General features: G+C 46.4%; 1 protein-coding gene across 4 annotated transcripts in view; it reads right to left on the reverse strand.

Annotated features, from left to right (window-relative positions):
• The window catches only part of DOK4 (docking protein 4), a 73729-nt gene extending 46043 nt beyond the window's left edge, over positions 1 to 27686 (reverse strand). For all 4 annotated transcript variants that reach the window (XM_083370717.1, XM_083370715.1, XM_083370716.1 and 1 more), the window contains exon 1: positions 27568 to 27686. The gene's annotated coding sequence lies outside the window, so the exon portion shown is untranslated. The remainder of the gene's footprint in view (positions 1 to 27567) is intronic.
• Positions 27687 to 27911: the final 225 nt, after the last annotated feature.

Genomic DNA, 27911 nt, shown 5'->3' on the forward strand with positions numbered 1-27911 from the left:
GGAGCAAAGCTTTAAGCCACGTTATTGAATTCCCCCGTGGCTTCCCTGGCTCCTTAACGAATGGAGGAGAGCTTATATGCCGACTAATTTCACTTGGCTGGTTAATTAAATCCCAAGAGCCAGCATGCGCAGGAGCCTAAATGTACCACGAGTTTGCTCATGTTGACATCCCTGCCTAATTACCTGGTTTGGCCACTGCAGTTTGATTACACTGGACTTTTTTTTTTTTTTAAAGACAGCATTAATCACAGTCGGCGCAAATAAAGATAATGCGGTCTGTGCCGACAGATCAAATGTTAAAAGACAAAATTTTTTTCTGCTGAATGCAGTAAAAATACTGCAAGGGAGGAAATATCTTTCCCCCCCCCCCCAGCATATTGGTACATGAAAACAAATGAAAGCATGCGTCTTTTTTATTGTGCCTGTCCTACATAAGAGGCTTTCAGGGTGCTGGCTACCCAGTTAAGTCCATTTCGCTAACTTGATGCAGCCTGCCACATCCAGAGGGCCTCACTTGTGCTGCTCAAGCTGCTTTTCTCTCCCCTATGCCAGCCGTCTTTTGCTAGCAGAATATGATCATATTCACCCACTCTGCAGCATTTAAAAATAAATAGTAAAAATGCACAGTTTTCCTGTAAAATGAGCACAGCTTGTTGTTGATACCTCTGGGCCCTTTTTGCTCCGTTTGAAGAAGATTCTCCAAAACGTTGTAGGTATCTCTCCTCTTAACGGCCAAAGTCAGGGGTGGGTGGGAGCTGGGTCATTCCTGCTGACCAAAATGCCTCCACCCCTTATTACAGGTAGTCCTCGACTTACGGCCACAATTGAGCCCAGAATTTTATGTTGCGAAGTGAGAAATTTGTTCAGTGAGTGTTGCCCCATTTTCTCGCCCCATTTGTTAAGCGAATCACTGCAGATGTTAACTCAGTAACACGGTTGGGAAATGAATCCGGCTTCCCTGTTGTCTTTGTATGTCAGAAGATCGCAAAAGGGGATCACACAATCCCGGGACGCTGTGAGCGTCGTAAATGTGAGTCGGTTGCCAAGCGTCGGAATTTTGATCCCGGGAGTGCTGCAAAGGTCGTAAGTATGAAAAATGGGTCATAAGTCCATTTTCTTCCAGTGCCGTTGTAACTTCGGACGGTCAGTAAACAAACTGTTTTAAGTCCAGGACTACCTGGACCGACTTTGCAGGGGTGTGGGACCGGGCTGGGTTGCAAAGCCAGCCTCCCCACCGTCCCGCAACCCGTAATATTTCCCAAACTCCAGCAGGGACTGCCTCTTTACTCACCAGCCTTTCACTCTTGTGATCTCCTTTTTTTTTTGGCTACTAAAAATAAACCCCAGTTGGAGTTTGAAATGAAGGGAAGACAAGCCTTGGCCCCGCCTGAGCCACAGCTGAGTCGGCAGCTCAGCCTGCCACCGTAGCTGTGCCCGGGCAGGAAGTGCCCGCCACCACCACCCGTCCCCACCTTGCTGTGTCTGCAGGCCCCTCCGAGCGCCACACTGAAGCCACTGATGTCAGCTCAAGCATTGCAACAGGGAGCCTTGCGCAAGGCATCCCATAATGGCTCCTTTGCATTGCTAAGCTCTGGGATGCCAACGCTGCCTGTCTGAATGCTGCTGCTGACTCCTGACTGGCCTCATCCTGAATGCTGGCTAGTGGGTGGACCTGGGAAAATAAATGTTTTCCTTCCACAGCTGTTCTTTGCATAACAGCCTTCCTTCCTTCCTTCCTTCCTTCCTTCCTTCCTTCCTTCCTTCCATCCCTCCTTCCTTCTTTTCCTTTCCTTTCCTTTCCTTTCCTTCCACAGCTGTTCTTTGCATAACAGCCTTCCTTCCTTCCTTCCTTCCTTCCTTCCTTCCTCCCTTCCTTCCTTCCTTCCTTCCTTCCTTCCTTCCTTCCTTTTCCTTTCCTTTCCTTCCGCACCTGTTCTTTGCATAACAGCATTCCTTCCTTCCTTCCTTCCTTCCTTCCTTCCTTCCTTCCTTCCTTCCTTCCTTCCTTTCCTTCGCTGCGATGGTCATAAGTATGAGGACAGGACACTTTTCCCCCCCGTGCGTTTGCAATTTTGAACAGTCACTAAAAGAGTGGTTAAGTCGAGGTCTACCTGAAACAAATCACGACTGTCTTACAGGTCTACGAAAGAGAATCAGTTACAAATGAAGGCGACTATATGTGTCCCAGGATAACGTAGCAGGATCCAATCTGGGCCAGTCAGCGGGACCAAAGATTTAGTCTTCTCAGCTTTTGGATTTCTTTACCAGAATGTGTGCTTTGCTATACTGTGCATAAAATAGCCCCAATCCCAAAGCTTGGAAGACTTAAACCTCTGGTCCCAGTGAGCGACCCAGACTGGATCCTGCAGAATCTGTTACATCCAGGGCTGGGCGTTCTGCGCTGGTTTGCATTGGGTCCATCTTGACGTTTCCGGAATCCTTCAGCAAAGTGGGAGGCAAAGAAAAGCAGAGTGAAAGCAAGAAGGGCTGTGTGGACACCGGAATCGGGATCCCTAAGTGGAAAGTGATGCCGATTATGAAACCATGAAGTTTATTCAACGGAGAAGAGCTTTCACAGCAACCCCGCTCTGGAGGGCAATGCTGCACACCCAACCCCGCCCAGACAGTTTCTTCACTTCAGCCCTGAGAACGGCTCCCGAACGGTGTCAACATCTTTTTTCTTCACACGGAACTTCCTTACCCTGGGAAGGCACACCAGAATGTGAGAAAGATTTGCAACATCGCCTGGCAATTCTTCACACCTCGCACTCACACAAGCGCTCAGCAGCATCATATGGCGGCATCATCCCTTCACAGTTAGCGCTTCAAATATGTAGATGATAACTTTATTGTCACTTTGAATGTACACCAATCGGCATACATCAAAATGAAATTTCGTTGCATACAGCTCTCAAAGGGTCACCACCTCCGATATATACTCCTTGTTCGTGGCCCGCTCAAATTTCACATTGTCCATTTTAGTCTCTAGGGAGTGAACGATGACACACAGGACAGATGGAAATGGGGCTCCATGTGGATTAGCCCTCAAGTTAGCTTGTATTCCGACAACCTCGCCTTCTTTCCTTTTTCTGATGCTGACTCTTCCACCCTTTCCTTAAAGAGGCCTTGCTTCTTTTCACCCCTGGAGCACGCTGCTGCTGCCGCCGCCACCAACTCCTCCAAAAGCCTCTCTCTCTTCCTCTGGGCCTGCCGACAGCCTCATCCAGTTCCTTCGCTCCATAAGCTCCAGGTCCTCTCTGCCTCCTCTGGAAACAGCCCTGATTTGCAATACAATCCATCACTGGGCCAGCAGTCAGATCTTGCTGCTGGTAGAACAAATTCAAACAGTGCCAACGACTTTTAACAGTCTCACCAACAGTTCCAAAACAACTAGAAACTCGCCAGGCCAGCAAAGATTGTCGGTCGTATGTCGTATGTTACCTTAGTTCCACCATGTTGCTCAAACACATTAAAATCTTCCTGATCATGTGGCCTATAGCCCTTACTATCCCTCCCAAAACTATTCACCTTCAAGAGCCAATGCAGCCGCAGCCATTCCAGGAGCCGCCATCTTAGAATAAAATAGAAAAGCTCTGACGGGGCATCTACAACGTCAAGAGGAAAGATGCAAGCCTCAACGAGAAGGGGGTCTACGCAGGGCTTTTTTTCCTCATAGAACGCTCAGAACGGAGTTCCGGCACCTTTTTTGGATGGAACCTTGTAGGGTAGGCAAGGCGGGTTGTATGACATGTGTGAGTTCCGGCACCTTTTTCTTTTACAAAAAAAGCACTGGGTCTACAGCAATTCCCCAACTCTCCACGGCCAACACGCCAGAGGACAAGACGTACGCTAATACCCAAGAAACGGTGGGAATAGAATCACTGAAGAGAGGAGGGGAAAGGAGGGACAGGATGAAATGTGAATGGCAAAAAGTAAAAGAATTTTTAAAATTTATTGTAAATAATTAAATTGTCCCGCGGTGAGCTGTTAGTCATGGTGAGTTGTGGCGCAGTGAGTTGGCCGTGGTGAGCCGGCCGCGATGAGTTGCCTTGTTCCGACAATAACGGTCCAAGAGGTTGGAATGGTCTCTCTTGACCGTGAAACAATTACTCTGAATCTGTGTAGAAAAAGATCAGACGATTCTCCGTGTTCGTCATTTGCAGCAAAGAACTCTGTGCTGAACTACAAAGAAACGGTTGGCTTGGTCGCAAGCATGTGACTTTGGAACATGTGACCCTGGGGATGCTGCAATGGTCGTAAGTATGAAAACCAGTTGTAAGCCACTTTTTTCAGTGCCGCTGTAACTTTGAACAGTCACTAAACGAATGCTCGTAAGGACTACCTGTAGTCTGCTTTTGATTCCACACCCCGCCCAGAGACTCCAATTTCTTTCCCCAATCTCTGTCTACTTATCTGCAATTAATTCTAGTCAATCACTTTGGTCTAAAAAATAAAATATTTCAGGAAGGTTCTCCAGCTCAGCAGTTTGTGCACAGTTCTTTCAAGTGAAAAGCAAACAATAAAAATTAAAGCTGTAAAGTAGAGGCCCAAGGGGCATGGTGGCTCAGTGGGTTAGGACGCTGAGCTTGTCGATCAGAAGATCGGCAGTTTGGCGGGTTGAATCCCGAGTGCCGCGTAACAGAGTGAGCGCCTGATACTCGTCCCAGCTTCTGCCAACCTAGCAGTTCGAAAGCACGTAAAAATGCAAGTAGAAAAATAGGGACCACTCCGGTGGGAAGGGAACAGCGTTCCGTGCGCCTTTGGCGTCTAGTCATGCCGGCCACATGACCACAGAGACGTCCTCGGACAAGCGCTGGCTCTTCAGCTTTGAAACGGAGATGAGCACCGGCCCCTAGAGTCGGAAAGGACTAGCACGCGTGTACGGAGGAACCTTTACCTTTACCTTTAAAGCAGAGGCATGTCAGTGACAACCGAAGTACAGGTACCTCTTGACATATGACCTAAATTGAGCCCAAGGTTTCTGTCGCTAAGCGAGATGTTTGTTAAGTGAGCTTTGCCCCACTTTACGACCTTTCTTGCCAGAGTTGTTAAGTGAAGCACTGCGGTTGATAAGTTAGTGATACGGTTGTTAAGTGAATCCGGCTTCCCCATTGACTTTGATTGCCAGACAGTCGCAAAAGTGGATCACGTGATCCTGGGACGCTGCGACCGTCATAAATGGGAATCAGTTGCCAAGCGTCTGAATTTGGATCACGTGACCACGGGGGATGCTGCAAAGGTCGTAAGTGCGGAAAACGGTCACAAATCACTTTTTCCAGCGCCGTTGCAACTTTGAACGGTCATTAAGCAAACTCTTTTAAGTTGAAGACTACCTGTATAGTCATGGGAAGGAGAAGAACCGTTCAGTCCGAAGACTGGATCCATTGGGGCAGACATGTCAAACACAAGGCCCGGGGGCCGGATCCACCCCGCGAAGTGGTTTCATGTGGCCCACAAAGCCATCCTGGAAACAGTGAGGGAACGGCCCCCACTGCCTTGGCCCTGGCCCAGAGACCCTCCTTCTGCCAGAGACCCTCAGATCTGTCCCACTCCTGCCCAGGCCCCCATAGGCCACGCCCACCCTGGCCACACCCACCCGGCCCCTTGAGGGCAACCGCAATGCTGATGCGGCCCTCAATGAAATTGAGTTTGACATCCCTGCATTGGGGGATTTCGGTTGATGCCAAAACCTTTCTGGAACTCAGTGCCCACCATCGCCCGGCAAGGGAGGGGATGCCAAACACAGCACTTCAAGCCCTAATCCTCACTTTCAAGACCGCCAGAAGAAAAATAAGTAAATCTCTCAGAAAAAAAGCAAATTTGCAGACAAAATGGGGAAGGAATGAAGGCAGGCTGGTCTGATTCTGATAGCAATTTAACAGGCCTTTTGGTGTTCCAGACAGTCACACAAGGAGATCACACACATATTTGACAAGTGCTGATAGCATTAAGTGGTCCAGGGGGCTCCTGATTGTCGGAAGGGCTGGCAAAACCAGTTTTTCTACTTAGGAAAGTAGAAATCTGCACAGAAGCTTCTGTATCCCCTGCAATCCAACTGGTATTCTCTTGCTTTCTCTCCAATTTAAAAAAAAGATGCAATTAACTCGATGAAACCTCCAAACCACTAAATCAGAGAATCACTGGAGGAGCGATCATTTTTAGAACATTTAATCTCACCTCCCATCCATGCAGAAATCTCCTACAAAGATTGCTATCTGCCAAAACAGTTTTAAACAGACTCTGTTTAAACAGAGTCTGCTTAAAACAAGGTAAGGGAAGATAAGCCACCAGGTTCCATGAACATCTGCCCCATTATAAGTCAGCTCTGGCCATCAGGATATTCTTCTTGATATCCCACCAATGTTTGAACCAGGGGTTTCTGAACCTGGTCACTTTAAGACTTGTGGACTTCAACTCCCAGAATTCTTGGAGTTGAAATTCACAAGTCTTAAAAGTTTGGAGACCCCTGGTTTAAAATCACTGTTTCTGGTCTTGTCTTCTGGAACTGTGTCAAATAGTTATGGCTGGTCTTCTCCATGCCAGCCCTTCAGCTCTACTTGAAGAGTTACTACGTCTCCTCACATTCTTCTCCTATTTTTGAGCTGCCCTTCTCTGGACATGTTCCAGTTTGTTAGGCCTTGTTAAAACACAATCCCAGAACCAGCTACAATATTCTAGAGATGGTCTTATCGATGCAGGAGAGAGAACAACAATGCAGTTAGTCCTTGACTTACAATCATTTGGTTAGTGATCTTGGCACTGGACCACATTAAGAATAATGTGTCCAGTTCTGGTCACCTTGACACAAAAAAGATGCTTAGGCCCTAGAAAGAGTGCAGAGAAGGGCAACAAAGATGATTAGGGATCTGGAGATAAAGCCATATGATGCAACAGTTGAGGGAACTGGGTATATCTAGTTTAATGAAAAGAAGGATTAGGGGTGACACGATAGCAGTGTTCCAATATTTAAGGGGCTGCCCCAAAGAAGAAGGAATCAACCTATTCTCCAAAGCACCTGAGGGCAGGACAAGAAGTAACAGATGGAAGATCATTAAAGAGAGCTGGAGCTAAGAATTAAGGAGAAATTTTTTGATGGTGAAAACAATGAATCAGTGGAACGATTGACCTCCAGAAGTTGTGGGCATTTCCTCAATGGAGGTTTTCAAGAAGAGACTGGACAGCCATTTGTCCAGAGTAGTATAGGGTCTCCTGCCATGGGCAGGGGGCTGGACTAAAACGCCTCCAAGGTCCCTGTAATTCTGTATCACGTATTTAGTTTCCCTGATCACAATTAGACAAGGAATCAGTAACGGGACAAGATTGCTAAGAAGGTAAACTTGGGGCTCTACAAGGAATGTAGTTTCCAAATCATGGAAAACCACTAATTCTCCATTGATCAGATCCCACCACGAGTTACCCACATTTTAATCAGAATTTAGACAATTTGAAATGAGGAATGAAGATGACCAGGGATGAAAAACAAAGCCTTACATGGAGAATCTGAGCTGGGTATGGGGAAAAGACAATGGGAGGATTCTTCTGAGCTGTTCAAGCTTAAGATCTGTTTTCTATTGTCCCAGAATTCAGGACGTGGAAAAATGGATTGAAGTTACAGGAACTGAATCTTAAGAAAAACATCCTAACAGGAAGAGCCGCTCCTTAGTGGAACCAAGGAGATCCGGCCTCTTCTTCTTTCCTGTTGAAGCAGAGACTAAACAGCCATCTGTTGAGGATGCTCTAATTGGGATTTTGGCACCAAGTAAAAGGCTGGCCTCCGGGGCCTTCCACGTCAGGATTCTCTGGGTCATGTCACAACTGTCTAGATCCATCTGGGCTGATCAGAGGACAGGAAAAGCCAGAAGAAGAGGAAGGGGCTGCAGATATTATGGTGAACGGGGAAAGGGGCACGTTTTTGTAAGGATTGCAGGGCAGTGCTGCTGAACTGTGTGTGTGTGTGTGTGTGTATACATGCACACACACACACACACACACACACACACACACACACACACACACACACACACACACATATATATATATATATATATATATATATATATATATATATATATATATATATATATATAAATATGGGACGCGGTGGCTCAGTGGGTTAAGACGCTGAGCTTGTCGATCAGAAGGTCAGCAGTTTGGCGGGTCGAATCCCGAGTGCCGCATAACAGAGTGAGCGCCTGTTACTCGTCCCAGCTTCTGCCAACCTAGCAGTTCAAAAGCACATAAAAATGGAAGTAGAAAAATAGGGACCACGACGGTGGGAAGGTAACAGCGTTCCATGCACCTTTGGCGTCTAGTCATGCCGGCCACATGACCACGGAGACGTCCTCGGACAAGCGCTGGCTCTTCGGCTTTGATATATATATATATATCCTTCATGGATTACTGCCTTGTCGTGGCGAAGGGGCTTGCGTAATTCAATGAAGCTATGAGCTATGCCGTGCAGGGCCACCCAAGACGGAAAGGTCATAGCAGAGAGTTCTGACAAAACGTGATCCACTGGAGAAGGAAATGGCAACCCACTCCAGTATCTTTGCCATGAAAACCCCATGGACAGTACAAAAAGGACCTCCTGGAAGAATGTTGTCCATGGGGTCGCGATGGGTCGGACACGACTTCGCAACTAACAACAACAAATGTATGTATGCATATATATATATATATATATATATATATATATATATATATATATATATATATATATATATGTACGTGTGTGTGTATGTATGTATACACACACACACACACACATATACATATAACACAAAGGGAGGACGAGGAGGAGGGGAGGGGGAGATGAAAGATTTCTCACCAAGCCCCTCAAGGGCTCTAGCAGTTGTTAAATGGTGCTGAACACAAGTTCAGAAGTTTCCTTGAAGCCCGCAAGTCACAGAATGCTTGGATTCATACCACAAATTGGATGGGGCAAAAATGGGGATGGGTCCTTTACACTAGAGCAGGGGTCTTCAAACTTGGCCCTTTTATGACTTGTGGACTTCAACGCCCAGAATTCCTCAGCCAGCGTCCACAAGTCACACAAGGGCCAAGTTTGAAGACCCCTACACTAGAGTTTTTCCACTGTAGTAACTTAAAGATTTGTGGAATTCAACTCCCAGAATTGCCTCGCCAGCATGCCAGAATTCTGGCGGATTGAAGTCCATTGTTTTCAAGTCGCCAGTCTTGAGGAACACTGCTTTATAGTTGAGAAGACCCTGGGACCCCCCGTTGATTTGCAGGTTGGGGGAAGCAGGCCATCACTTGAAGCCAAAATTGGGTTTCTTTGGGCACAGCGTATCGGTCACACCTTGGCTAGGGTCCTAGCAAGGCTTCCGCGGGAAACTCAATATTTCTCCGTTTGGAGTCTAGAATCTTCTTGTGTGCATCCATAGCTCCTGGCTGTTTCATGCCACCATCTGTTCCTCTTTTCTCCCAAAAAAGCAAATGGTTTTCAGAACCAGGGGGAGCCATCATCGTCTCCCTCTCCCTCGTGGAAGATTCTGTGTGTCACCTCCATTCACAGCCCAGCCCAGCATTGTAAAGTGGTATTAATATTTCACGTGATCTTGATTCTATCCCTCTGTTAATGCAGCCTAGCACTGTGTTGGCTTTTTTGGCAGCTTCAGTACACTGCTGGCTCATATTGAAGTGATTGTCCACCAGGACTCCAAGATCCCTCTCATAGTTACTACTATTGAGTACCACCTATACCAGGGGTAGGCAACTTGGCTCTTTTCTGACTTGTGGGCTGGCTCAGGAATTCTGGGAGTTGAAGTCCACGAGTCATAAAAGAGCCAAGATTGCCTACCCCTGACCTATACCCTACCTGTGCATTTGATTTTTTCTTGTCTAAATGTAGAACGTTACTTTTTTCACCACTGAATTTCATTTTGCTACATAGCGCCCAATGTTGATCCACACAAGATGATATCCACAGTAGTAAAGTGTCCTAGAGAACCCCAGGGTTGGAAGAGACCTCCAGGCCAGCCAACTGGACCTTCTCCTGAATGAAGAAAACTAGTTTTATGGCATTCCAGCCAAACACTTGTGCAGCTCTCTCTGCACAACCACAAAGAGGAACACAACGCTTCTCTAGGTCAGACGTGTCAAACACAAGGCCCGGGGGCCAGATCTAGCCCGCGAAGCCATCCTGGAAACAGTGAGGGAACGGCCCCCACTGCCTTGGCCCTGGCCCAGAGACCCTCCTCCTGCCAGAGACCCCCAGATCTGTCCCACTCCTGCCCAGGCCCCCATAGGCACCCTTGATGCCAACGATGTAGAGCTGGCCACGCCCACCCGGTAGGCCATACACGCTCTAGCCACGCCCACCCAGTAGGCCACACCCACCCAGCCCCCTGAGGGCAACCATAATGCTGATGCGGCCCTCATTGAAATTGAGTTTGACACCCTTGCCTTAGGTTATTGGTTCCATGGTCAAATTTCCCCCATTGCTGAGAAGTTCTTCCCAAGGCTCAGTCAGAACTGGCCTTCGGAAAACAGGAAACACAACATTTTCCTTCCAAGCCCTAAAGCCTGCTGTTGTCACAAGGAATCAAGGAATGCTACTGTTGAAAGAGGTTGCGAAGGCCCAGTCCCTACGCAGTGCAGAAACCACACCAAAGTCTCCTCAGGACATGCTCATCCAGTCTCTATTTAAAGTAAACTTTCAACCAATAGAAGCCGACCAGCATCTCCAGGTTACTGTCCCACTGCCCCTGCTATTGGGATGTGTATTTTCTTTCAGACTCTACTTTTGTTATACAGGTGGTCCTAGACTTACAAACATTCATTTAGTGACCGTTCAAAATTAGAATGGCATTGAAAAAAACAGAATACAGAATAACAGCGCTGGAAGGGACCTTGGAGGTCTTCTAGTCCAAATCTCTCTGAGATGGTGTAGGTTCTCCGGCTTAAGCGGGGGGCTGGACTAGAAGACCTCCAAGGTCCCTTCCAGCTCTATTCTATAAATATAAATCCCTGTCCATGGCAGGAGACCATATAATTTGAGACAAGTGGCTGTCCAGTCTCTTCTTAAAAACCTCCAGCAATGGAGCACCCACAACTTCTGGAGGCAAGTTGTTCCGCTGGTTAATTGTCCTCACTCTCAGGAAATTCCTCCTTAGTTCTAGGACCTAGGTTGTTTCTCTCCTTGATTAGTTTCCATCCATTGCTTCTTGTCCTGCCCTCAGGCGCTTTGGAGAAGACGTTTGACCCCGTTGTCTATGCTTCCCCTCAAGTACTTGAAGACTGCTATCGTATCACCTCTAATCCTTTTCTTCATTAGACTGTCCTCGCACATACAACCATTGCAGCATCCCCATGGTCACATAATCAAAACTCTGGCACCGGGCAACAGGCTTGTATTTACGATAGTTCCAACAAGCAGAGTCAACTGGAGAAACCATTTTGCTTAATAATTGCATGATTCTCCTCACAACTGCAGTGATTTGCTTAGCAATCATGGCAAAAACGGTCATAAAATTGGGCATGATTGAGTTAACAACAGACTTCTTAGCAAAAGAAATTCTGCTCCCAATTGTGGTTGCAAGTGGAGCACAACCTGTATATCAGTGTTTCTCAACCACAACTGGAAGATGTCTGGACCAGGATCGGGGAAATTGGCTGGCTGGGGAATTCTGGGAGTTGACGTCCACAAGTCTTAATCTTGCCAAGGTTGGAAGTTCTCAAACATTTCCAAATTTAAGGAAGGATGTCTATGGAGATTCATCTAGGTCAGGGGTAGGCAAGCTGGCTCAGGAATTCTGGGACTTGAAGTCCATGAGTCATAAAAGAGCCAAGGTTGCCTACCCCTGATCTAGGTCATGGTTGTCCCAAAGGTGCTTTTTCAGGAGGCAACTAGACTTTCTTGTGCTTGTGTTTCCTTGAAGACATTTTGCTTCTCACCCAAAAAGCTTCTTCAGCCCTGATTGGATGATGAGGAGTGGAAGGATTTATACTCCTTGCAGACAGCTGGTCATTTGCATTCTTTTAGAGAGTCGTTGAAGCCATTTGGGGACGGTCTTCAACAATGAAGGGACCCAGAGCAGAAAAGATCCTGCAGCCAAGCAGGCTCCAAACCCATTTGCAACGCTCAGGTGACCTTGAAGACACAGGTAAACCTCCAAGTGGCCTCAACGACTCTCTCAAAGGATGCAAATGACCAGCCGTCTGCAAGGAGTATAAATGCTTCCACTTCCCACCATCCAGTCAGAGCTGAAGAAGCTTCTTGGATGAGAAGTGAAATGTCTTCAAAGGAAAAACAAGAAAGTCCAGTTACCTCCTGAGAAAAAAACACCTTTGGGTTAAGGAAGAATGCTAGTCGACCCTGGAGCTCTTCATTTTGGAAGGGAAAAGATTGGAATCGAAAAAGAAGAGAGGAGAAGGAAGTCTCTTTTTGTTTCCCTGCAAAGCACAGCCCAATTCCAGATTCTCCCTTCAGATTTTCCTTCTTCTGGATTGCTCTTGCACAGGGGTGTCAAACTCAATTTCATTGAGGGCCGCATCAGCATTGCGGTTGCCTTCAGGGGGCCGGGTGGGTGTGGCCAGGGTGGGCGCGGCCTACTGGGTGGGCGTGACTGGAATGCGTGTGGCCTACTGGGTGGGCGTGGCCAGCTCTACATCGTTGGCATGAAGGGTGCCTATGGGGGCCTGGGCAGGAGTGGGACAGATCTGAGGGTCTCTGGCAGAAGGAGATGGGACCGGGGCAAGTGCCAAGGCATGGTCCACTGGAGAAGCATCACTGTTGCTCTCAGGCCATGCGGGGGAGGGGGGCTGGATGGTGGTCCAGAGGTCAAATGCCCAGCCCAGCCCTCAAGCACCCGCGGCACTAAGCCCAGCCCCACTTCCCCAAGGGGGTGCCCAGCTGCACTTACCTCCTCAAGGCTGCTGCTGCTGTGCTTGCTCTCCTTAGTCAGGCTGCCCATGAGGTCCCTCTCCATGTAAGGAGACCTGGCTTTGTATCCAAAGCTTCCTTAGCAATAGAATGGGAGACCCCCTAGGATAGGCCAGGAGGACGGGGCAAGGGGATGCTGAAAGGGCAACAGGGAAGGACTAAGGCAGGACTTCCCTCAGACCTGCTGCCCAGCCCCTAGCCTGCCCGAAGTAGGCAGGGCCATGTGCTGGCCACTTCCAGGCAATGGTGCCTTTCTTCATTCCTCACAAACGGTGATACCTCCCCAGTGCGTGCCCAGGGCCAATGCGGCAGGGGCTGGTCCCTCGCTGTTTCCAGGATGGGTTCGCGGGCCACATGAAACCACTTCGCGGTCCGAATTCGGCCCCCGGGCCTTTTGTTTGACATGTCTGCTCTTGCAGGTCCTAATAGAAGAAATGACCTCCAGCGCAACTGCAAACTGTTGGTTGACTTATGCAAGTAGTCCTCTTGACTTATGATTGTAATGGAGTCTGGTCGTGACGGTTGTAAAGCGTGCTGTCAGGTGACCGACCTGGTTTTATTATCTTTTTTTTTACGGCGGTTGTTAAGCAAAAGAAACAGTCACTTAGTGAACGCCAGCCATGGCTGTTAAGCAAACTCATTGTTTGCTATGAGGCCTTTTTTGCCCCAAACAGAAGTAAGCCCCAGTTTGGGGCAAAAACATTGTAAATCGAGGTCATGAGGCTGCAAATGGTTGTAAATGTGGGCCAGTTGCTGAACATCCAAAAGGCAATTACATGTTCGGGGGTGGGTGGGGGAGGCAGCTATCAGAACTTCGGAACCAGGTTGTCAGTAACTGTTGGCAGGGCCCATCCTTACTTTGAATGGTTGCTAACCAACCGGCTGTAAGTCAAGGACTATCTGTATCGGCCATACCTCCTACATTTCCTCCTCCTCCTCCTCTCTCCCTAAGGCAGGGGTAGGCAACCCTGGCTCTTTTATGACTCATGGACTTCAACTGCCAGAATTCCTGAGCCAGCATGAGGGAACTATGGCCCCCTTATGACTCGTGGACTTCAACTCCCAGAATTCCTGAGCCAGCCTGGCTCAGCTTGGAAACCTCTCCCTTTCCCCTCAGCATGGCTGGCTCAGGAATTCTGGGAGTTGAAGTCCACGAGTCATAAAGCCACCTAGGCCAGGGGTAGGCAACCTTGGCTCTTTTATGACTCGTGGACTTCAACTCCCAGAATTCCTGAGCCTGATCAAAAGTAACTTATGACCATTTTTCACAGTTGTCCCCATGGCAGCATTGCAACGGTCACGTGATCAAAATTTGGATGCTTGGCAACTGACTCGTATTTATGACGGTCGCAGTGTGCCAGTGTCACGTGATCCCCTTTTGCGACCTTCTGACAAGCCAAGTCAATGGGGAAGCCGGATTCCCTTAACAATCCTGTTACTAACTTAAGAGCTGCAGTGCTTCACTTAACAACTGTAGCAAGGAAGGTCGTAAAATGGGGCAAATGTCTCACTTAGCAACATAAATTTTGGGCTCAATTGTGGCTGTAAAGTGAGGATTACTTGCACAGCTGCATAAAGGAGGGAGTTAAGACCAAAGGACACAGTGGAAATGCTTGGCTACTTCATTTACTAATGTTGGGCAAAAAATAGTTAAAATATGTGCTAAGAGCCAACATGCTCAGAGGCACTCTTGTTGCCTACCTCTTAAGAGTTGAGAAGGCTGTAACCAAAGCGGATTTCTGAACCGGCAACCTGTTTGCCAACCTACTTGTTTATTTATATCCTGCCTTTATTATTTTTATAAAAACTCAAGGCAGCGAACATATCTAATTCTCCTTCCTCCTCCTCTTTTCCCCACAACAACAACCCTGTGAGGTGGGCTGGGCTGAGAGAGAGAGAGAGAGAGAGAGAGAGAGAGAGAGAGAGAGAGAGAGAGAGAGAGAGAGAGAGACTGGCCAGCCAGCTTTCATGCCCAAGGTGGGATTAGAACTCACAATTGTTCCTCGCATTTACAACTACCGCAGCATCCCCATGCTCAGGTGATCAAAATGTGGGTGCTTAGCACTTAACAGGCTGCCCTGCTTAGTAATGGAAATTCTGGCTCCAGATGTGGTCATAATAGTAATAATAAAGTCAGAAGGGACCTTTGAGGTTGTCTAGTCCAACCCCCTGCTCAGGCAGGAAATCCTATAAATTGAGAACATTTTAGATCTGCTATGTATTCTACCAAGGCATTTTATTCTATCATGTTTTATGGTTTTTATTCTTGGGGAAAAATGCTTAGTGAAACAAAAGGAATGCAACTTATCAGGGGGTTTCAGCAAGGATGGAGTAAAAAAAAATCAGGGTGGTACACGTGTCGGAGCAATTGAACCCATCCCCCCCTTTTTTTGTGAGTCACACAAGGAGGGGGGGCTTCACTTGCACACTTTTTTAACTGCACATCCTTGCCTCCTGCAAATTAATAAAAAAAATAAATCTGAAAAGCTGGAGACAATTCACACTAAATTAAAGAAGAATTTATAGCACAGTCCAAGGGTTGATGAATTATGATCGTGGTGATTTAGATTTATTACAGCTGTCTACTGTGTAACACATCTTGGTGAAATTGCAAGGTTTCTCTCCCCCCACCCACCTCCCTTTTCCTATTGAATACTGACTGTGAGAATTGTGATAAAGCATTAAGAAAAGACTTTGAACAGACAGTCAGGAGACACAAACCTCTGTTTAGCTTTACCGCCTGAAGCATCCTTATCACAGTGAAAAGGAGAGTGTTTGTAGGGTGTCCTGCTTTTCAGAAACTTTGACATAACTGGCTCAGGATGGGATAGGGAACATTTTGAAGGCTGCTGGGCTGGACGTCAGATTCTGTGGGTGGCCAGGGCCACCATGGACGGCAGATCATGCAAAAAGCCACATTTTCTTATTTTTTCCCCCCTTTGAGTTTGGTGCCATGGGTTTGGGGTTTGTTTTGTGTGTGTGTGTGTGTGTGTGTGTGTGCTTACTTTATGTTTTGTGTTTCCTGTCTCCAAGTGGCCAGAAACCATATCAAGGGTAGCTCCATAATCCACCCCAAAATGGATACAGATGACTTCAAGCTGCCCGCTGTGGTTTGCATGAAGTTTTAAACCCTTCTCTTTGTAAGGCCTTCGGTTCAAACCCTGGCTTTTTCCAACATCACCAAGCAACCTCTGCAAGGGAAGACATGACAAGGGCCAATAATTTTAACAGCTCCGAAGAATATTTTTTTCCAACCGATCTGAGAAAGCCACAGTCACAATTTCCCCCCCCCCTCCACCCGTCTGGTTCTTCGCAAGCTTATTTTTGTTTCTGTTTTAACCATCCGCTGTGGCTCAAAATATTCTTTTGCCATTTTCTCACGGCTCCTCTTAGAATGTGGCTTTCCCGCCTAGCTCATTAAATTCCACCAGCCTGCAAAAATTAAAACATTCATAATCCAGTGCAGCTTTACGGCCTAACTCATTAAGTTTTGCCAGCCCGCCAAAAAAAAAAAAAAACACAAAACCACCTTAAAACCTTCATCCCAGGCAACTCGCTGAAAATCGATGAACGGGGTATAAAAAAGAGAGAGAATTAAAAAAAAAAAGACACAGTGTGTTGTTAGAAGCAGGAAGTGCCTCTTCACCTGCAGCTTAAAGCAGCCTTGTGTATTGTGTGTGGTACACATTCTTATGTTGTTTGCAGGACAAGCCCTTTCAAAAGTGCCCCGCAGGGTTAAGAAATAACCCTGCCAGACCAAGCAAAGACAGATGAGGCTATCTTATCTGTGTGTCCCCCCCACACACATACACACACACACACACACACACACAAACCGGCCTGGCAATCTCCAGCGGAGGAAGCATAAACATTCCACTTGTGTCTTTCTCTCCCGGGTGATCTTATCAGGTTCCCAAAAAACAGCTCTCTCGGGGTCCCCCTCCAGCTAAGGCCTTATTGGTGGAGCAAGTCAGCATTCAACCTGATCAGCATCTCCTGGGGTGGAAAGGGGGGGAGACAGCTCCAGGGTGGAGGAAGGAGCCCACCCACCCCACCCCCAGCCAGCCCCCATTTCTCAAAATGCAAAGGAATTTGTTCTGTGCCTTTGGGTGGAAATCTTTCCCTCTCCTGGGTTTGTTTTTCAGCCTATCTGTAAACACACACAAACGCACCCCACCTACAAACACATCGGCTGAAGAAACGGAAGGTGGACAAATCTAAGAAACCCCCCCTCCCCGTTTTGAGATTGACATCTAAGACCTGTGTCGGGTGTTTTTTTTTCTCCCCCTCCCAAATATCCAAAGTTGAAGCCTCTCTGGAGCTTGGAAATTATTTTCCAGCTAAATAAATTATGCAAAGCGAGCATTTGCAGGTCTTAGTATCTCAGCCAGAAAAGATTCCGCACTGTCGCCAGGTAGGGGCCGGGCAGGGCCAATAAACAAACCAAGATCTGGTCCTTGACCAAGCAGACATCTGGAGCACTGGGCAGTGAGAAGGGTTACTTTCCCAGTCAATGAAGCCCCTCACGGCCGCTCATGGTCAAAAACAGATTCTGCCATGGCGAGCTCCTATGCTACAATTCCCGCAACGCACTCTGTTTATCCACAATCCAGAATTTGCCGCTTTCGCAAAATGCAGCAGCCACGCTGTTCAGGATGTGTGTGCCTCCATGACATGATTGTCAAAAGACCCCTGCCTCCAATCTATTTGTCCCCAGGCTGAAAAAGACCAAAGGCAAACAAAGCGATATGCGTGCCTGCATGCACATATATATGTACGTGCACGTACATACATACGCGCCGTGTGCATACAGGTAGTCCTCAACCTACCACCACAATTCAACCCACACTTTATGCTGCTAAGCAAGACAGCTGTTTGGTGACTTTGGCTCTATTTTACAGCCTTTCTTGCCACACTTGGTAAGTGAATCACTGCGGTTGTTAAGTTAGGTAACACGGTTGTAAAGTGAATCCGGCTTCCCCATTGTCTTTGCTTGTCAGAGGGTCGCAAAAGGGGATCGCGTGACCCCAGGAGACACTGTAACCATCATAAATCTGAGTCAGTTGCCAAGTGTCTGACTCTTGATCACATGACCATGGGGAATGTTGCAGCGGTTGTAAGTGTGAAAAATGGTCGTACGTCACTTTTCCAGCGCTGTTGAAACTTTGAACGGTCACTAAACAAACGGATGTAAGTCAAGGACTACCTGTATACCCATCGGATCCCATTAAGATCTGCTGGAGCCTTGAAATCTGTGGCGGGAGACCAAGCTGCTCAAGTTCCATTTATGGGGCACCAAACCAAAGATTTGGGGGTTCATTCTTGAGAATAAGAATGAACCCCTGACCGGCCCAGCTTTATTCTCAAGAATGAACCCCCAAATCTTTGGTTTGGTGCCCCATGAATGCCTGCTGAAAAAAAAATTCCTTTGCTTTAGAACCTGCCATTCTACCCAATTTCTGTGATCTTAGGTTTTTTTATTTTTATTTTCCACCGGAGAGTGGTGCAAAGGTCCACAGGCTCAGATGCCTAGTAGCACCTTTTCCAACTGATAAATGTGATTAGAAGACAGAAGCTCCGCCTTTTAATAAAAGTTATTACCACCGTTGGAAAAGGTGCCTCCAGTCTAACACGGCTCTCCTCCTCCTACAACCGGTCACAGAGAAATTGTTTTAAGGAAATAACGAGAGAATGCAAGCTGGGCTGAATGAAGCAGGAAACAAATCAAATTATTACCGTTAATAATATGGCATCGCCACCTTCCTGCTTTCCTTCAGCACATAATATACCCGAAGTATGACCAACGTTGAGCCCCCAAAATTCCTGTTCCTAAGTGAGACATTTGTTAAGTGAGTTTTGCCCCAGTTTACGACCTTTCTCGCCACAGTTGCTAAGCGAATCACTGCGGTCGTTAAATTAGGGACAGGGTTGTGAAGTGACTCTGGCGTCCCCATTGACTTTGCTTGTAAGAAGGTCGTAAAAGGGGATCCCGGGACCCTGGGACAATGCACGAGTCAGCTGTGAAGCCTCTGAATTTTGATCACGTGACCCTGGGGATGCTGCAACGGTCATCTGGGTGAAAAATAGTCGTAAGTCACTTTTTCCAGTGCCGTTGTAACTTTGAACGGTCATTAAATGAACTGTTGTAAGTCGAGGACTACTTGTATAAGCAGCTGCCTCTTCATCAGTGTTTTTAAAAATGAGGGCCATTTTATATCCAAATTCTTCATAGTTTGGTCTTTTCAGCTCCTGCGGTTGTGCTTTCCACCCTAATATCATAAAATAAATGAATCTTGGCAGCGCTCCTCAAATCAGCAGCTTATCTTGAAAAACGATTTCCTGCTCCTTTATATTCGACACACTCCACCCCACCCTACCCCGGCCCGTCGCAATCAAAGAAAAGCCCAAGAAGGAAGAAGAAGCAGATAAAATCATGGAGAAAAATCTTCCATCTCCTATCATGAGGGCTAGCGGCAGCTTCCAAGGGCCAATTTAAAAGACAGTTTCTCGGCAGCAATCCAGAGTCCCAGTTGAAAAAAGAAATGCACCCACGCTAATGTAACACATTTAATTTGGAAAATAACCAAAGCCCCTCCTGCAATTTTTTTGATACTTATAACACATTTGCATCAGACTCCAAAAAAGCCGCTCTAGGCGGGCGTTTTCCCAGCAGCGAAATCTTATCAATTTAAAATGCAAGAAAATCGATTCTTCAACGCCGCTTCTCTCGCCCTGTTAATTTTGCACAATCCTCGCTCAGCAATTTTTTTCTATTTCAGCCACAGTCTGTCACTGCCAGCTCTAACTCCAGAGTTACTATCACAACCGGCGCTGGAAAGTTAGCTTTACGGAGCCACTCCATGGTAATTAAGTCTTTGCTGTACAAACACGGCTGGCACCAGACACATCACCATTTGGGGAGCTATTTCAGAGAGAGAGAGAGAGGGGGACGACCTGTTTCTGAGACACAGGAGTGGGGGGGGTTGTTGCCAAACGGTCTGCTGTATGTGTAGGGCAAACAGACCCCTTCCAGGCTTGTTCTGTATTCCCCAAACTGATACATAAGAAAGGGCAAATCGTAAGCCCCACGTTCTGCCTCCAGGAAATGGGAGCTCTTCAGAAGAAAGATAGCATCTCAACAGGCTGAAAAACCAGCGCTAAACCAAAATTTACCTCCTGGCTAGGATTCCCAGTGGTTACAGCCAGTTTGGCTCCAGACACCCCTCACCAACCTAATGCCCTCTCCAGAGTCTGGAATATTAGTTGCATACTGGAATTCTCAGGTGGCACAAACAAGAACAGACACCAGCATGGCTAAGGCTAGTTGAGATCTGGGCATCAGTAAGAAGGAGATATAGATATAGATATAGATATAGATATAGATATAGATATAGATATAGATATAGATATAGATATAGATATAGATATAGATATAGATATATAGATAGATATAGAGACAGAGACAGAGACAGAGACAGAGACAGAGACAGAGACTAGACTAGGACTAGACCAGAACAGAACAGAATATGGAATGCAATGAATAGAATAGAATAGAATAGAATAGAATAGAATAGAATAGAATAGAATAGAATAGAATAGAATAGAATAGAATAGAATAGAATTTGGAAGGGACCTTGGAGGTCTTCTAGTCCAGTCCCCCGCTTAAGCAGGAGAACCTACACCATCTCAGAGAGGTGATTGTCTAGTCTTTTTTAAAAAGATCTCCAGTGATGGAGCACCCACAATTTCTGGAGACAAGCTGTTCCATTGATTAATTGTCCTCACTGTCAGGAAGTTTCTCCTTAATTCCAGGTTGCTTCTCTCTTTGGACAGTTTCCAACCATTGTTTTTTGTCCTGCCCTCTGGTGCTTTGGAGACTAAAATGACCCCCTCTTCTTTGTGGCAGCCCCTCAAATACTGGAACACTGCTATCCTGTCACCCCTATTTCTTCTTTTCTTTAGACTACTAGCCAAACCCAAGTCCTGCAGCCGTTCTTAATATGTTTTGGTTTCCAGGCCTTTGATCATCTAAGTTGCTCTTCTCCGAACTTTTTCCAAGGTCTCAACATCTTTTTTGTAGTATGGTGACCAAAATTGGTTGCAGTATTCCAGGTGTGATCTTACTAGGGTTTTATAGAGCAGTACTAATACTTTGCGTGATCTTGATTCTATGCCTCTGTTTATACAACCCAGGATTGTGTTCGCTTTTTTAGCTGCTGCTGAACATTGCTGGCTCATAGTGATTGTCCACTAGGACTCCAAGGTCCCTCTCACAGTTAACTGTTTTTGAGCCAGGTCTCGCTGCCTCTGTACTGAAATCTTTGATTTTTCCTGCCTAAGTGTAAAACTTTGCTTTTCTCCCCATTAAAACTCATTTTGTTGGATAGGGCCCATTATTCAAGTTTGTCAAGATCTTTTTGGATCCTGAGTTTGTCTTCTGGTCTATTCCTGCCAGTTTGGTGTCATCTGCAAATCTGATGAATTCCCCTTCTATTCTCTATTCTAAGTTATTAATGAAGATATTGAAGAGTACTAGGCCTAAGATGGAGCCTTGTGGTATGCATACATACATAGATACATAGAGATGACAGAGATTGGGATAGAGGTAGAGATAGATGATAGATAGATAGATAGATAGATAGATAGATAGATAGATAGATAGATAGATAGATATAAACAAATAGATAGATGATAGATAGATAGATAGATAGATAGATAGATAGATATAAACAAAGATAGATGATAGATAGATAGATAGATAGATAGATAGATAGATAGATAGATATAAACAAATAGATAGATAGATGATAGATAGATAGATAGATAGATAGATAGATAGATAGATAGATAGATAGATAGATAGATAGATAGATAGGCAGGCAGGCAGGCAGGCAGGCAGGCAGACATAGAAACATATGGCAAAGGGATGGGCAGTGAAAAAGTTTAATAGATAAATAAATAAATGATAAATACCAAATAAAATAAAGTAAAATAAAATAAAGGTCAAATTTCCTGAAAGTGCAGCCTGCTTATTGGACATTTTCCAGACACATGCATGTTGTTTCCTGGACAATAATATAAAAAGGGGAATACATTGTCAAAACATTCCGGGATGTTTTCCAATTTTCCAATCCAGCCTCCAGCGTAGGCTGGTCGTCTCCCCTCCAAGCACGACCCAGGTGTGATCTTGCTTAGCTTTCTCAAGCTCAGCCAAGGCTGCCTGGATACTAGCATCCTCCGGACCCTTTGCCCTTGGCAACCTGAAACAGACTCCCATAGAAATACATACAGAACTGTAAAAGACAGACTAGGAATACAAGTTAAAATAAGCAAGAAAATGGTAAGAGAACACCTGTCCATGTTGGACCAGTTCAAATCACCAGGACCAAATGATTACATCCCAGAGTTGCTGGCAGACATGATCTCAGAACCACTGAATCCTATCTTTCAAAGGTCCTGGAGCACCAGGGACTGCCAGAGGACTGGGAAACAGCTGATGTGGTGGGCATCTTCAGAAAAGGAAAAAAAAATGGATCCAGGAAATATCCCATGCTGGCTGGGGAATTCTGGGAGTTGAAGTCCATGTATTTAATGTATAGTTATCAAGGTTGAGAAATACTGACCTAGATTGCAGAGGGCAACATATCCAAGTTCACACGAACTACAGTTTTAGGGGTCTTTTTTGCCTAGTTCTAAATCTTATGTTATATTTAGCTTCACAAAAGTTTCAATACTCTTAAGACAGGGGTAGGCAACCTTGGCTCTTTTATGACTGGTGGACTTCAACTCCCAGAATTCCTGAGCCAGCCACGCTGAGGGGAAAGGGAGAGGTTTCCAAGCTGAGCCATGCTGGCTCAGGAATTCTGGGAGTTGAAGTCCACAACTCATAAAGTGGCATAGGCCCTCTTTTATGACTCGTGGACTTCAACTCCCAGAATTCCTGAGCCAGCTTGGCTCAGCTTGGAAACCTCTCCCTTTCCCCTCAGTGTGGCTAGCTCAGGAATTCTGGGAGTTGAAGTCCACGAGTCATAAAAGAGTCAAGGTTGCCTACCCCTGCTCTAAGAAATGTCAAAAAAAGTTTTCCCCACACTTCCTTTTCTTAAAGAGGATGCCAGCTGCTCGCACACATTTGCCTACCACTTCCGTGCCCTAGTTTCAGCTCGGTACTGGACTGTGTGGCCCAGGAGTTTGGGATCCCTGCCCTTATCTATTTGGTTGCTCCCTGACATGGTTTTTAATGTTCTGCATAGAGTTCCAGGTCCCAACACATCAAAACTTCTTCCCCCTCTCTCAACCGTTTCATTTTTCGAGCCTTTTTATCATTTTTTCTAGCAGGGAGTGGTTTGGGGTTTTTTTCCTTCTTCATAGCTCGACCTGAGAGTGTCCAATGTGTTCAGCTCCTTGCCATTGTGCTATTCATTGTCGGATGTGTGAAGTTCAGTCAGGAACTGCCAGCTCAGGCACCATGCATGTATCTGGTGATGCGCGTTTGACCTACATTTCTCGTTTCAAAGCCCATCTCCCTTGCTTGCAGAAATCTTTTTTCAGTTCTCTGCAACTCTGTTTTGATTTTACCATCCTGAATAATTTCCTGCGACAGGCAAACTGGGCCACTTCCATTGCTCAGGCCAAACTCCAAGTCATTTGCAATACATCAAGTTGCAAAAATCCCAATGCAGATTGGGGAGAGATGCCACTCGCGCACATTAACTTGCTTCTGATTTGCAAGGTTGTAACACAAGACACCCAAAGCTCAGACTGCCCAAACGCTATTTTGAGATACAACCCAGCTCTGCTGTCCCTCTGTGGCCGGAGGGCACAGCCTCGGACAGGATTTGTGGTACTGAAGACAGAAAGAGAGGTCAAATGTTAAGCTCCTGGAGGCCATCATTGCTGGAAAGAACAGAATGGCATGGAATAGAATGGGATAGGATAGAAAATAGAATAGAATAGAAAATAGAACATTATATAAAATAGAATATAGAATAGAATAGAATAGAATAGAATAGAATAGAATAGAATAGAATAGAATAGAATAGAATAGAATAGAATAGAATAATAGAATAGAAAATAGAACAGAATATAGAACAGAATAAGAATAGAATAGAATAGAATAGAATAGGATAGGATAGGATAGGATAGGATAGGATAGGATAGGATAGGATAGGATAGGATAGGATAGAATATAGGGAATAGAATAGAATTGAATAGAATAGGGAATGGAACGGAACGGAATGGAATGGAATACAGAATGGAATAGAACAGAATAGAATATGGAATGCAATAAGTAGATTAGAATATGGAATGCAATGAATAGAATAGAATAGAATAGAATAGGAATATGGAATGCAATGAGTAGAATAGAATATGGAATGCAATGAATAAAATAGAACAGAACAGAATAGAATTTTATTGTCACTTTAAATGTACACTAATCACATACATTAAAAAGAAATTTCATTGCATTCAGCTCTAAAAAAACCCCACCAATATGCACGCACACGCACACGCACACGCACACACACAAACACACACACACACACGAATGCCACGGAGAAACATCACCATCTAGTTCGAATATATACATATGCATGGCGAAAAAAAAAGAATCCTGTGAATTTACAAGACGGATGGCATAAGGAACCAAGCTGTTGCAGAATCTAGTGGTCCTGCTATAAATACTTCGACACCTCCTCCCAGAGGGGAGCAACAGAAACAGACTGTGAAGTGGATGTCTGGGGTCTCTAACAATGCTCCGAGCTCCTCTAAGCACATAGAAGGTAACAACAGGCCATTGACTCCAGAGAAAAATTACAGGAATCTGAGCTGAGTCTTCAGTAGTGAAATTGTCCTCCAATTATGAACCTTCAAGACTATAGAGATGGAAAACTCCCAAGTTCTCATTCAGAAAATAAGTCACACAAACAAATTGCTCTCTACTGCTGGCTAATTTCCTGCAACTCCATTTCTTTTTCCCCTTCATCAGCATTGTAACCTTACTATTTGATGCAAATGCTACATTATGCATCAGGATGTATTTTATGGACTTTCCTATAATGGGTTATGGCCGCACAACCATTGACTTGCTCTGCTTCCTTTCTTGACTGACAACCACAATTGAGCCCAAAATTTCTGTTGATAAGCAAGACAGTTGTTGAATGAGTTTTATCCCCCATTTTACAACCTTTCTTGCCACAATTGTTAAATGAATCCGTGCAGACGTTAAGTCAGTCACATGGTGGTTAAATGAATCTTGCCTTCCCCACTGACTTTGCTTGTCAGAACGTTGCAAAAGGCGATCATCACAAGACCCTGGGACACTGCAACTGCCATAAATGCAGGTAGTCCTCAACATACGACCACAATTGAGCCCCCAAATTTTGTTGCTAAGCGAGACATTTGTTAAGTGAGTTTTGCTCCATATTACGACTGTTCTGGCTGCAGTTATTAAGTGAATCATTGCAGTTGTTAAGTTAGTATCGTGGTCGTTACGTGAATCTGGCTTCCTCTTTGACCTTGCTTGCCAGTTTGCAAAAGATGATCACGTGACCCGGGATCCTGCAACTGTCATAAATACACGCCAGTTGCCAAGCGTCTGAATATTGATCACGTGACAAGGATGCTCCAAGAGTCGTTAAGTGTGAAAAACGGTCATAAGTCACTTCTTTCAGTGCCGTTGTAACTTGAACAGACACTAAACCAGGGGTAGGCAATCTTGGCTCTTTTATGACTTGTGGACTTCAACTCCCAGAATTCCTGAGCCAGCATCCTCCCACGCTGAGCAAGGTGTAAGGTGGGATATGACAGAGAACGAAAAATGGGCTGTTTTGAGACTCGTGGAGTTCAACTCGGCTGGCTGGGGAATTCTGGGAGTTGAAGTCCACAAGTCTGAAAGCTGCCAAGGTTTTAAGCAATTTCATACCAGATTTTCACGTGTCTCATTAAAGCTCCTAAATTCCTCCCAATGAAAAGGAAATAAGGGGGTCCATTTCACAACAGGTTATTAGGCGCTTAATCTCTGACCTCAGATTGTTATCCCCTCCTTTCTAAGCATCTTCTCCAACCTCAACCAGCATCCTTCATCATTTACAGTTTATCAACTTGAGCCCCCCCCCACATAAATGCAGAGAGGGGGCTGCTGATTCTAGCCCACCCCCAGGGATGCTATGAATGTACAAATCCCTTTATTCTCCCTGGCGGAAAGAGTCACACCCAGCCGTAGGAGGCAGAAGCCACCCGGATGGGCAACACTTGGAAAAAGGGTTAGGGCAGGGTGGCTGGCTCAGGAATTCTGGGAGTTGAAGTCCACAAGTCATAAAAGAGCCAAGGTTCCCCACCCCTGGGATAGCGGCTCCAGGCTGCTCACGGTCTTGGGAAGACTTGGAAAAAAACAGGTTTAAAAAGCAAATTTAACATATACAGCTGGTCCTCGACTTTCAGCAGTTCACTTAGGGGCCGTTCAAAGTTACGACGGCAATGAAAAAAAGTGACTGATGAACGGTTTTTTTCACACTTGTGACCTTGGCAGCATCCCCACGCTCAGGTGATCAAAATCCAGACTCTTGGCAACTGACTCCTATTTATGACGGTGGCAGGGTCCCGGGGTCCCGTGATCGTTTTTATAATGAAAGTCAGTGGGGAAGCCAGATTCACTTAACAAGTGTGTTATTAACCACTGCAGCGATTCACTTAACAACTGTGGCAAGAAAAGTCCTAAAATTTTGGGTCAAATTCACTTGACAAAGGTTTCCCCTTAGCAAAAGAAATGTTGGGCTCAATTAGGGTCGTTAAGTCGAGGACTGCCTGTATTGGCGCAAGATGAAGCACCTCAAACTTGGGAGGCTGTGCCAAGAAACTCCATGGCCTTTTCTCTGTAAAGAAAGCTGCGGTGTTAGGGCTGGGGTCCCCAAGCCCAGCTCCACGGACCGCTACTCACAGCAACTGGTCTGCACAAAGAAGCAAAGCCCCATCCGCGAGATGCAGGCAGCACACAAAACCACACAAAAACCTCTCTCCAAGGAACCGGTCCCTGGTGCCCAAAAAGTTGGGGACCTCTGTGTTAGGGTACACAGTAACTTTTTCATTCTTTACGTGGCATTAATTAATTAATTTAATTAATTAAATTTCTATACCGCCCTATTCCCGAAGGACTCATGTCCCCCCTCCCCCCAGTAAGGCATATAGATTAGCCTAAAAGCGACTGGCTTCTGCCTGCATGCGAATTTACTTCATTTCAATTAACTCAGTCGTTATTTCCTTAATGATTTATGAAATATGTTCGCTGCCCATTCCATCACGGCAGGTCGTGTGAATCGGCCCATCCCGGGATGCTTTTTTTGGGGGGGGTCCCGTTCCCCCCCCCGCCGCCCAACGTTTCCGAATGCTGCCTGGAGTCACTGGGGAAAAACCCAGAGCAAAACGACAGCACCCTGGGACGAGTCTTCTGGGAGAGATTGTCTGAAGGTTCAAGCCGTCGTGTGAACCAGCCCGTCCCGTGAAACCTTCGCGGGCTGGGCTGATCTTTTTTTTCCAACATCGCTTGTGCTGCCAAGAGCCCACACCCCCCCCACCCTCACTTCCCCGCTTTCGGTTAACCCGGGTCGGGCGTGCCAGGCAGGCTCCCCCCCTTCCAGGTTGGGGTCCGCGGGAGCGCCCGGGCTTACCTGCCTGCCTGCGGGAGCCGCTCGGCCGGAGCGCGCTGCTGCCCACGGGCGCCGGCGCTGGCTCGCTCGCTGGCTCGCTTGGCTTCGCGGCTGCAGCCCGACGAGCCTGGCGCCAGGGCGGGCGCCGAATGAACCCAGCGCTGGCGGCGCTCGCTCCTCCTTGCCTGCTCGCTCGCTCGCTCGCCCGCTGCCCCAGCCCGGGCACGTCGGAACACGCCCCTCGGCGGCGGAGGGCCTGGTCTCGGGGGCTGCGGCGGCCTCTGTTAAAGGGGCGGGGGGAAGCGAGGAGGAAGAAGAGGAGGAGGAGGAGGAAGAGGGGCGAGGAGGCGAGGATGGAGAGAGGA

This window comes from Vipera ursinii (genome assembly GCF_947247035.1).
Source record: "Vipera ursinii genome assembly, chromosome: 10".
In the NCBI taxonomy this organism is placed as follows: Eukaryota; Metazoa; Chordata; class Lepidosauria; order Squamata; family Viperidae; genus Vipera; species Vipera ursinii.